Genomic DNA, 13,339 nt, shown 5'->3' with positions numbered 1-13,339 from the left:
ATATTTGGTAAAGAAGTAGCATTTTACAATGACCACAAACCTCTTCAAGAAACCTTTATTGTCAGCACCAATGAGAATTTGCTAATGAGACTACACAGGTATGATCTGAAAGTCTGTTACAGAAAGGGCAAGGAAATGTTTATATCCAAATACACTTTCTCGTGCACATCTAACAGATAGGGCAACGTGGGTCAAAAGGCCCAATCTAAGCTGATACATAGAAATGTGAATTTACAGATGATTCTGTGAGATGTTCTCAGTATGGGATTCGAAATACAGCGAAATTCAATAATATACAAGCAAAAAAACCTCGATAAGTAATTAAGACTGGTTGGTCAGACAAAAGAAGCGATATTCCAAGTCTGGCCACATTGAGATTCAAAAGACATGTTATCAACTTCGGATGGAATTATATACATATTATAGGTCTCAGAATATGCATGCCGTTCTAAAGCTGATGCATAAGTATCCGGAATACTGAAGTGTAGCTTAGATTAGTTTGTCATTTTAGCTCTCATGCTTATGTTTTTAATGATATCACAGCGCCTTGAGCCAACATTTTGTTTTTTAACAGCGCATTATAAATAAAAATTATTATTATTATTACTATTATTATTATTATTATTATAGAATAAATAGTATTATTGGTTTATTATTAACATACAAAAACCGAGACCTATTGCCTATTGTTATTGCGATAACAGCGATTGGCCTTGTTTAAACCTCTAAGTCCTTTAAGTAACGCTCATAATGCCCTTAGCCTCCCCCCCCCCACTCTACGCACTCCCACTAAAAGGAGAGGATTCGTCGTGAGTGGATGTTGAAACTTAGTCGTAAGTATAGTGTGTTGAGTCTTAAGGCTACTCACTGGTGTAAAGGGTATGGAACAGCATTGTACAAAGGTGTTGAAATGGAAGTATGGAGAAAATTGTCTCCATATAGTAAAGACAGCAATGAGGAGAAACGCGGTTTACTTCTAGGGATTAAATATGTTGATAAACTAAAGTAGTATTCATTTTTTTATAACAGTATTAATCTCTAGTATCAACATTTCTTTTTTTTTTTTATATTATTAACGGGTAACCCCCCTTTGAGGAGATATCTACTGTGTGAGTGTATACGTGTATTACCTCCTTCAAATATTTTTGTGATAATTAAAGTTTACCTATACCTACATATATTCAATATATATGTACATTTATTTAATATAATATTTATATAAAATACATATGGTTGAAAATTGCAAAACTACTAGAAATCACGATAACATATAATGTTTTGAAGATTGAAAATAAACGTTTATATAAAAGACAGATGAGTTAAAAATTTCTATCTCATTTTTTTTTAATATTGGTCTCTTATAGATACTTATTCTGCTTAATGCAGATTGTTGATGTTCCAATTTAACCCCGTCTTCTCTATCATAAACCAAATATATTTATTAAAATTCTCGCGAAGGTATGATTCCCCCATTCCTTTTGTGCTCAGTAGCCTACCAAAAAAAAATTTTTGTTCTTCAGAGTGAAAAAAAAAAGTTCGAATTTAAAAAAAGAAGAAGGTTTCATTCACGCATTATTAAACACACAAACATATAATAATAATAATAATAAAAAAACACTGGTTTCCCTAACTTTCAACTTTGCCCAATGAAATGTAATTATCTGCACTTCCTTTCTAATATTTTTTTTATTACTGTTATTGATATTACGATGGTTTTAAATTGAAATGCGTCTACCAAAGTTTTTGAAGGGGCTGCAAGGCCTATAAAATTAAAATCCCCAGACTTCCATTTTAGCGCCTTTGTACGTGACTTTCGTGACCCCTATATCGAAGGTGCCGCTTTGTACTACGCTGATCTAATTTCCATGCCCTTTACCCCAGTGTGTAGCCTTAAGCCTCATTACGTAATTTTTACGACCAAGTTTACATCTACCCACGAGAAATCCTCTACTTTAAGTGATAGTGTGAGGACGGATAAGGGCTATGGACATTGTGCGCGTCAGTAAGTGGTTTAAACGAAACGAATCGTAGAATTTATCACATCTAGGGTATGTGATGGGGTGTTATCGCATGCCAAAACATGCCTTTCTGTACAAGTCCATTTAAATCAATGTTCCTGCCCCTAGATCATATAATATCAGAAGTGGAAATCAGTTCTGAGAAACAGGAAACACGTAAGAGTGTCTACTGAAATTGACAATTACGACCATAGACATAAATAAATATAGACTGGAAGTAGGAAGTTATTTTTATTTGGGGGAAGTCAAATATGTTTTATGTACTATATCTATGTGAAAAAACAATGGCGGCAATTGAGCTATAAATTCTAGGACTAACATTTCAGCCTATATATAACTATGATCTTTAGTTTTGAAAAGTACAAAATTGCCATATTCCCAATAGTTGCAAGTTATTTATAAACTTAAAAATATATAGGTAAGTGCTTAGTTTTAAATAAAGCTTGATGGTTTCCTTGGAGACCTGTTTTGTATTATGTTTTGTTTTGTTTTTTACATGTTTCGGATGTTCCTTCAGAGTTGAAGATAATTACTTCCTAGTCCAAACCTCCCGCAGGACGACGGGGGATGGGAGCGGGCAGGGTTTGAACCCGGGACCATCGATAAATCTGAACGACAGTCCAGCGTGCAAACCGCACGACCAGGCAGCCATCCTATGGCTATGGCCAATGTTGTTTCAACGTATATTCGAATTGTTTATATCAGGATTTGATTATCTAGATATATTTAGATATACATAATTATTATAAAAAAGTGTAGTTATAGATTGGGTATTAAGTGAGGTCGACTGAGAATAATAATCACGTACCTACATTGTGAACAATGACATTAAATATGATTAAAAAATCAAATACAATCACGTAACAATGAGTAGATTCGGTAGAGCTAGATTGTGCTCTCATGTTCGCTGTCGGATAGGTCGATTTCTACACTACAAACAACAAGGAATAACTTTTTTTAGGTTATTAATCCCTTCGTTAGCAGTTCTAAATATTTATCGAGCAGTAGTATATCTAGAGTAGTTATATAAAGTTACACAGTAGATAAATTTAGAAATTTAGATCTACAATGTAACAATGAGAATGTCTACATCATAATATAATTATATAGTATAGAATCATTATATTATAATATAATTATATCATGTATATCTAGTCAATTCTATGGGTTAGTCTATATAAAATATATTGATATATTCTTTAGATCTATATATATTATTACAGTAGATATATAGAGTCTACTATAGATATATCTATATACTCTATAATATAGTATACAATTTTAAAAAGTATGTAGATCTAGTAAGTCATAATCTAGATCTAGAATCTGAGGATAGTGATGGTTAGTACAATATAAATTATTCTAGATACAACTGTATATATGTATTACACAGGCCTGTGTTGCAAATAATGTGTTGGTTGATTACCCATACTGCTACACTGACCAGCATCACATAAAACATGTTTTGATGCGTTGTCTACAACTACAGTTATCCTGATTACTTTTATTAAAGTTTATATTTTTGTTGTTAATTCATCCCTGGCGTCTCTTTGAGTTATTGAAAGAAGTCTGTTATGTGTCAAGTATAATCCAAGTAAGGAGTTCACAACAGTGGTTCCCAGATCAGAATTTATCCATATATTTGCTTTGAAGGACATGGTCAGCATTCTCTGGTAATGCTCCAAAAGGGCAGTTTCACTCTTCCCAACTTTCAGCTTCCAGAACATTCTGTAGTGTCCGGTTCTGAGTCGAAAACAGTATAAGTTGTTGTCAGGTAGATCTCAATTCCATATTATAATATAGAAAATGTTGAGTAGAAAAACTTTTTTTTTTTTGCTGACAAAGAAATAAATGGATTAGTCTCTTGCTTTGTTTAGCATTACTATTACTTTGAGGCAGCTTTTCATTTATGATACTTCTTGTGTCGGTTACTGGACTCCACTGTCTCTGAAAACCAGTCATCCAATAATTGTGTGCTAGTAATTTTGTTATGATAATCTTATTTAGTAACCTAGTAAGCCGATTTTGCATTTCAAAAAATAAAACATAAGTGCGATGTCATAGGCAAAATTAAAGTTAAAGCTGAATACATCTATTAAGGGATTATATAGGTTATGGCTGAAAAAAACAAACTATAAATACTTTTAATTTTACACTGCTCATAACTGCTGTATAACTCATACAAACTTATCTTTCCCCAAATGTTTCCCATAATAATTTTTACTTTATCGTCCAGTCTATATATATATGTCTATGATTACGACTTACTGACGTAAAGAAGAGAGATGTACATTTGCACACTAGCGCGTCAGTGCACCAACTTTGTGTTAACGAATATGTCTTCCCTCGTAAACACATGTCTTGTTGGTGTCTTTTGTTTTACATGTTTCGAATGTTACTTTAGCTTAAAAACGCTGTTCGATAATGTCGACCCTGGGAATTTCTGGGCTTTGTCCGGGAGGAGGGGTTGTCTGCGATTTGTGATAGGGCAAAGAAATTGTGAACACACAATATTTACAACAGATTTTTATTAAATAAATAAATTTTTACTTTTCTAAGGCATTAGACAAATTTTACCACCATAGCTGGCTTACAAAATTAGAACATTTCGGTACAACTTATCTATTACATCAATAGATTCAGAAAAATTACAGAAATGGGAATCAAATTGGTGCACGTCTTTACACCCAAAAATGTCAATTATCAAGAGTAACAAAGAACTAAAAAAAATAAATAAAAACTATTTAGTCTATTTAGGGTAAGCCATTTATTTGTAGAAATCACAGCTTGTTAACAGAATCAATTAATTATCTATATGATTAAAATACATTATTGATATTTTAACCGATCTTTATATTATGTCATTCCCTGTTGGCCAATTGGGGGGTGGGGGAGGTGAAGACATCTACCGCCCTTCTAATCTATCTATCTATTTGGTTCACTTAATTTCTCCTCCCACTTCCGAATTTTTTTGTTCATAGCTTTGAATTCTAGTTCTGTAACAAAACGAGGTTACAAACAAGCGTATTGAACAAAATGTAACACTTACAAATGAGCTTTTTTTTTTTAAATATTATTTTCGAATATACATTTTTTTTTCGGCGGCGATCCTCAATGAACAAAGTGGTTGTATATTCAATGTAGTAAGGGGCCTATAAATTCATATTAGAATATTTTAAAAGTATAACATCATTTAAAAGGTTCTTGAAAGTCAGATATTTTTAAGGGTTTAACCATCGTCCTGTTGATGTCTTATGCTGACCAAAACAAACCTACTTTAAGAGGTCTCGCTTTACATGAAGAGAATATTAAGAAAAATACGCCTGATAAAGATTTACATACGTCACTTGTGCCTCGGTTGTCTGTCACACTTCAGGATCGGCCCTCGCCCCCAAGTTACTTTATTGAACTAAATTTGCTCTGTCTTTTTTGATAGGATGAATAATGAGCTGTGGATGTTAGGAGAATATGTTTCTGCTGTGAAGAATGCAAAAAAAAAAAAAAAAAACGCTTGGCGTCGGGGCCATCAACATGACTTTTTCCTTTTTTTTTTCATTTAAATCGAAAGTTGAGAAAGACTGCTTCTTTAATTCTCATATATATTTATATAATACGGTGGCAGGACCGCACTACAAACAGCGATGTCCTTGCGAACGCCGGTATGGACAGTATAGAGGGACTTCTTATGGTCCGACAGTTACGCTGGGCAAGGCACGTATCCCGTATGGGAGACGAACGTATGCCAAAGGCAGTCTTTTTTGGTGAGCTAAAGGGTGGTCGACGTAACAGAGGCGCCCCACGGAAATGCTTCAAAGACCAGATTAGGCGTCAACTTTCCTTGGCTGACATAGAAGAGAGCACCTGGCTGCATGCGGCGTTGGAACGAGACAGCTGGAGGTCACTCACAAAGGCCGCGGGATACACATTTGAGACCAAAAGAAAATCTGCTGCCGAGGACAAACGCAGACGACGAAAAGAAAATCTAAATCGACCACCAGCGGACAATGGTTATGCTTGCCCTGGATGTGGCAAAATATGTAGGTCACAGCTGGGGCTGCGCAGCCACGAGAAATACTGTATTCCTCACTAATCTTCGGACTCCAAGATATTATTATTATATATATATATATATACTGTGTACATGCATTTATATAAAGGGTTGGGTTTACTGGGCGTTAGGGTTGGGGTTTGGAAAAAAATCCCCCCCTCTCAAATGTTCTGGATCCGCTAGTGTGTCTAAGTAGATTGTGCACAGGATAGGCCGCACTTTAAATTTAAATAATATATATACTTAGTAAATTCTTTTTTTTTAAACGATTCTCCGAGGATTAAATGTGTTTATAATGCACACTTCGCTGTTTGGCAATCTGCAGTAGGGATGTGTGGATATAAAATTTGACAATGGGAGATCACTTTTCTTTTTGTATCATTGAGTTATTATACGAGTTTGGTTTCTTTGTCGAGTATTTTCCTTCTATTTATTTTGTTTAGTAATGTTATTAATATATTAAAGTTGTTCATTTTTTTTCAGTTATGGATTAATTTCATTGGTTAAATATAAAAATATAATTGGGTCACAGGTGAAAACGATGACTGAGGACTCAGTGGAAGTGTTTGTGTTTTGATATAAAAGTTTCCTCCCTTGACCGTGTTTAAGAAGGCTATTATAGAACTTTACGCGTTTATCCTTGGCAGAGGAAACTCCTTATAAATCCATAGCATATAGGATGCTGTTTTACAATGAGTGGTGGTGGTGGTGGCGTTGGTGGTGGCGGCGGTGGTGGTGGCGGTGTTGTGGTTGTGGTGGAGGTGCTGGTGGTGGCGGTGGTGATAGATAGATAGATAGATGGTGGTGGTGGCGGCGGTGGTGGTGGCGATAGTCCTTGTTTCTATAACACGATTTAGTCTAACATTTTTACAAAGCTCAATCAACTCACTCTGTCTGTCTGTCTGTCTGTCTGGTTACAGTGTGTACTCGTTATTTCTCCACACCCATTCTCGGAGCAAGTTGAAACTTCGCGCAATTATTCATTGGCATAGACAAGATATGAATCAATAAAGAAGTAACCAGTTAGTCAATTAATTACAGGTAATTAGTTATTTTGTTTGATAACAACAAGGGAAATTAAATCTACAGTATTCTCATATATGGCTAAATTTGATAGGGTTTAGTCCCCTTAAATAAGTGCTAACATTATTTCTCCCTCACACATTCTCCGATCAAGTTGTTATTTTTATTGTATTTGATATAGGATAAGGGGAAAAACGTGTACATTATTGATAGATATTGTTTTAAAGACGGAGTTCTTCCATGTAGATAAGCTTTTTTTTTAATTTTTAACGTTTGAAAGAGAACAAGGAATAGCGCCTTGTCGCGGAATGCAGGAGTGAGACATGGATTTGAACCTTGCTGGAGTAGTCACTAGTGTTGATTATGATGAGCCAAAAAGAATATAGCTGTATGCAGATCTCAATAAAATGGCTACTGCATTAGATTTGTGTCAGTTGCTTTCTCTCTATAATAAATTCGGTTTTCCAGCGTCAAACTTTAGCGACAGTTTGATACTTTTCTCTTCTCAGCGCCAGTCAGGCGTTCCATTTCGTCATGGAGGTGTGGTCGACGATGAAAGTGAAAGACTTGTAACAAAATGGAGAGAGAGAGACACACACAGAGAGAAATAGAGAGAGGGGGAGAGAGCGTGCTTCCCGTACTGCATCTAGACATTGTGTCAGGTTTGAACGAAATACCTTAAAAGAAAGAAAATGAAAGTGCTCCATTCAATGACCCAATTTCCAAAGTTGGCATGACAAGGTGGCGCTGCGTGATTTGGTAGAATGCAGACGATTTAAGGGGGTGCTTCATAGGTGTGAATCCAGATAAAACTTAATCGTTGTTTTTTTCCAAACCCTAACCCTAGTAACGAATGGCGGGCAAGACATTTAAAGAGGTTCTATCCAAGACAAAAGACAGAGAGGAGTGGAGAAAAACGGTTGACAAATCGTGTGTGGTGCCCCAACGGTTTAACAGACTAAGAGATAGGTGACGGTGAAGGTAGACACTAGTAAACCCAACCCTATCTATAAACGTAGACACATAATACACACACATATAAAAATACGTAAATAAATTTATAATATAAAGTAGGCATATTAGTCTTAATTTTGTCTATTTTAAGCAGTTTAAGCATAAATTGATATAGGCCCAAATTTATTTTTACAATAGAAAAATCTGAGAGAGCCAAGGATAAGCAAATACAACTGGGGAAAAAGTATTGGGGTTCATTTGTTCCAATTATACATAAAAGTTTCTTATGATTAAGAAATTAACCGAATCCAAGTCTATCTTTGAGATTATAGTGTTTATGGCATGCAAAATAAAATAAATTTAGAACCTGTAAAATTACATAAAAACTGTAACCAAATTTGACTATCATGTGTCATGGACATTCACGGCAATTTGTGGAAATATGAAGTCCTGTTCCTATTTTGTCTCTACCTAACAAATGTAGTACCTACAACCCTGTCTACTTTACGTTTCTATATATATTTTAATACATTTTCAAATGATTAAATTCAGTAATAATGATTTACAGCGATAATGGTATCTATTTCGGCAAAAATGATCTCCCTTTTAATTAGCTTAACAACCGATGAGCCTCTAGCCTTCCTTCTACCTCTCACTACAAGGATGGTCACCTGTAATTTCAACTAGTACCCTCTACAAACATAGTGCCCCATCAGACGACCCTTGGTCATCAATCACTGGCCTTGCCTTCATTAACTGACACAAGTTAAAAGCCACAAGAAAAAAAATACATAGTTGAAAAAACAACAACAAAAGCTTATATTAAGTGTAATTGTATCAATTAGTTTGAAACAGTGAAGTAATTAAATTTGTAATAGATCTGTGCGTCAGGTTTCGTTCAGACAGCAATGTGCTCAATCTTCGACGTCTACTATCCCATGCAAAAAACAAAGGAGATAGTCATAACGGAGCTTCTCTATGCCGATGATTGCGCCCTGCTAGCTCACAATGAATATGATCTCCAGAACGCGGTCAACGAATTTGCATATGCTGCCGCCTCTTTCGGTTTATCTATAAACAAAAGTCATGTTCCAGAAGTCACCCAATAAAACCTACTCAGCCCCAAAGGTCACCGTAAACGCACAGCCGCTTAACGTGGTAGACCACTTCACATATCTGGGTTGTATAGTGACAAATGACGCCTCACTTTAAAGGGAAGTTGGTAACCATCTGGCCTGGGCCAGTAGTGCTTTTGGACACCTTCAGGCGAGAGTTTGGCGGAATAAATTGCTCCGCCTGCCTACAAAAATCAATGTCTACCAGGCGGTGGTTCTTTCAACCCTTCTATATGGATCTGAGATATGGATACTATATAGAAAGCAACCAAGACTACTTGAGCGCTTTCACCAAATATGCTTGCGCTCCATCATTAACATACGGTGGCAAGACCGCACTACAAACAGCGATGTCCTTGCGAACGCCGGTATGGACAGTATAGAGGGACTTCTTATAGTCCGACAGTTACGCTGGGCAGGGCACGTATCCCGTATAAGAGACGAACGTATGTCTAAGGCAGTCTTTTTTTTGGTGAGCTAAAAGGTGGTCGACGTTACAGAGGCGCCCCACGGAAACGCTTTAAAAACCAGCTAAGGTGCCAACTTGCCTTGGCTGACATAGAAGAGAGCACCTGGTTGCATGCGGCCTCAGAACGAGACAGCTGGAGGTCACTCACGAAAGGCCGCGGGATACACAAAAGAAAATCCGCTGCCGAGGACAAACGCAGACGGTGGAAATAAAATCTAAATCGACCACCTGCGTACAATGTTTATGCTTGCCTGAATGTGGCAAAATATGTAGGTCACAGCTGGGGCTGCGCAGCCACGGGAAATACTGCATTCCTCACTGCTCTTCTGACTCGAAGACAAGCCTTATTATATAGATCTGTGTGATTAGAAATATTTTTACCAATTGTTTTTGTTAATCGTAATTTTATGCTTTTAGCTTTGTGTGGGAGAGATTACGTGTGCATACATTTTACCAGACAGACAGAATGTGTTGATAATAAGCTTTGTAACAAAGTACACTTTGACATATTGACACATGAGTGTTATGAAACTTTTTTTTTTTTGGTTTAGCATGAAAGGGTTTTGAAAACTAAACAGCAAACGAATCAAATAGACTTGGGTGGTCCCTGGATATAAATACAATGTAAGGAGTAAGAAAAAAAAATACGTCAACAGCTGTCAACTGCATTATGGGAAGTCTTCCAAAAAAAAAATTGGATTAAAAACAATTGACGTCTGCTTGATAAATCACATGATATACAAACTACGTCAACGCTGGTCTCCTTATAAGTTAAATTGTAAGAAATATTGGGTAAAGTAAAGTTCCCCATTTCCGACCTTGTCATCTATAGAGCAGATGATGTAAAGGTCACCTGTTTCTGTGGCCCAATGTTAACTAGGGTGTCATATTGCTATCACAACCACAAACCTACTCTACTTTCACCATCTAATGTCAGGTACCAATTATAGCTAGGTGGAATCAGAGGCGCCCCAAAGATACCGAAAGTAAAAATTCCAGTCTTGACCACGATTTGAACCTCGGCTACTCCCCCCATTCGGAATCCAAGTGCTTTACCACTCAGCCACCTCGCCTCCATTGAACAGTCTAAAACTCTAAATAATATTGCAGACAAGAGAAATTGAACAGTCTAAATAATATTGCAGACAAGAGAAATTGAACAGTCTAAATATTATTGCAGACAAGAGAAATTGAACAGTCTAAATAATATTGCAGACAAGAGAAATTGAACAGTCTAAATAATATTGCAGACAAGAGAAATTGAACAGTCTAAATATTATTGCAGACAAGAGAAATTGAACAGTCTAAATAATATTGCAGACAAGAGAAATTGAACAGTCTAAATAATATTGCAGACAAGAGAAATTGAACAGTCTAAATAATATTGCAGACAAGAGAAATTGAACAGTCTAAATAATATTGCAGACAATAGAAATTGAACAGTCTAAATAATATTGCAGACAAGAGAAATTCCTGGGTAAGACACTTTCGTTAGTAATTGAGTTCTAGAGAGATAAAATGTGTTGGTACTATATAATGGTACTAAGTGATTAAATAATTACAACTTCGATTGGAAATGCAATATAGGTCACAGCCTGATCTTCACAGAATAGTTATAATTGTCAGGTTCTTGGATCCCAGTTCCTACACAAGATCTATATGATTACATTGAAAACTTTCATGTCAGTGCTGAGTTTTATGGATGGACAAGGATGTAAAGTTATTTTAGTTATTTTTTTATACAGCTTTCTGTTGTATCATGTTTCAATTATTCTGACAGCAGCATTGACACCACTATGCAACAAAGTTATCAAAGTGTTGAAGATGTCCTTGACATGTACTTCAACTTTATCTAACTCCATGTGAGGTCTAAGCTTAAGAGGCTCGAATCCTCTCCTACATTAGCCCAGGACAAAATCTCTGCGGTTGTAAAGCCATTCATGTTTGTCCCTATGCAATTCAAGAGCTTGTGGCTTTTCAGAAACTGAATTCAGGAAGTCTGGGGCAATTAAAACGAATATGAGAGTCCGTTTTCTTTTTCTACACGCATTGGTGGCATCGAAGTAGATCTGTATCTTGAAAGCACGAAGAATATCTAAAAGCATGTTAACATTATATACAGACTGACATACAGACTGACATACAGACTTCCCATCTTACAAATGTAATGTAGGCAGCGAAGTAGATCTGTATCTTGAAAGCACGAAGAATATTTAAAAGCATGTTAACAGAAGAATATTTAAAAGCATGTTAACATTAAATACAGACTTCTCATCTTACAAATGTAATGTAGGCAGCGATGTGGAAATGCTTTGAGTTTTTTTTTAAACCAATGGTCTCTCTAGGGTCGCTGTTACTCGATGAGGTCTACTCCCCGTTCACAAATCAACTTTCCCCCGAAAATGTCCTAATCAAAAGTATGTTCATAAAATATCCATTTAACATATCCATTAACATTTGAAAGCGTGCAAGAAATAAATACGTTCGTATTAAAATCTGTATATATATATATATATATATATATATATATATATATATATATATATATATATATATATGTATATATATATATTGGATTTCAGACATGCAAACTTATCAAAAACTACATCAAAGTTTATACCTTTTACAATTTCGTTTTTTAATTATCAGAATTGCCAGATATGAAAATCTTGTCCATCCCATTTTGAACCTCAAATAATTTTTTATTAAATTTACTTTCACATTAAAAAGCGTATATAGTACGCAGGTATATTAATCAATAAGTAAAAAAAAAACAAGATTACAAAGAGAGTTTGTGTTGTCACACAAACTCATTGGCGGCCCCCGTCGGAGTTGGATTCCTGTCGGATCCACCTATTCGCAAGGAATATTCAAGACGTGATTCTGTTTTGATTCTCAAAAGTAATAATGTTTCATTCTAAAGAAAATCCGAGAAATGATTTTGCATTATTTCTAAACTTTGAAAACTAAAGATCATTACTTTTCTAAAACAGAAAAGATTGATTTTCCTACATTTGAGGCGACTTTCCTTACAGCTTGAAAAAGTGTTGTGTGTATATCTGTGGCATTTTACGTCTCGAGAGACGATCTTTTTCCTTTGCAACTTCTTGTGTGACTAAAGAGGCCAATCCTTGATACAAAGCTGCGATCGCAGGTTGGGCATATATAATCACCAGGCGCCGTTGCATTTTCACCCTTCTTTCTGCTTCTGTTGTGTATGACATCTGCAATCTGTGACCCTTCCTTTATGCTCTCTCTCCATGTGGATCTGTCCAGTGCCACCTCTTCCCAGTTGCAAGTGTCGATTTTGAAGAGCTTCATGTCGCGTTTGCATACATCCGTATAACGTAAAAGTGGGCGACCAGCGGCTCTCCTGCCTTCTATTAGATCACCATACAGGATGTCCTGTGGAAGTCGACCTACTGGCATTCTACGAACGTGGCCAAGCCAGCCAAGGCGTCTGCTGCTGATAACAGAGCGGATGTCCTGGCATCCTGCTCTATGTAGCACTTCCTCATTAGTTATCTTATCTTGCCACCTTATTTTAAAGATCCGCCTTAGGCATCGGAGGTGGAAGACATTCAGCTTTTTTTCCTGCCATGAGTAGGTTGACCATGTTTCACTTCCGTACAGCAAGGTGCTCAACACACAGGTCCGGTAGACTAGGACTTTAGTACTGCTAGTTAGCAATATGTTGTCCCGGACTCTTTTC

General features: G+C 36.1%; 1 protein-coding gene across 1 annotated transcript in view; it reads left to right on the top strand.

Moving 5' to 3' along the window:
• Window positions 1-7,037: 7,037 nt before the first annotated feature.
• The window catches only part of LOC106061569 (uncharacterized), a 45,246-nt gene continuing 38,944 nt past the window's right edge, over window positions 7,038-13,339 (top strand). The window contains exon 1 of the mRNA XM_056016349.1: window positions 7,038-7,107. The gene's annotated coding sequence lies outside the window, so the exon portion shown is untranslated. The remainder of the gene's footprint in view (window positions 7,108-13,339) is intronic.

This window comes from Biomphalaria glabrata, chromosome 17 (genome assembly GCF_947242115.1).
Source record: "Biomphalaria glabrata chromosome 17, xgBioGlab47.1, whole genome shotgun sequence".
NCBI lineage: Eukaryota > Metazoa > Mollusca > Gastropoda > Planorbidae > Biomphalaria > Biomphalaria glabrata.
This window is presented reverse-complemented; position numbering and strand designations above follow the sequence as displayed.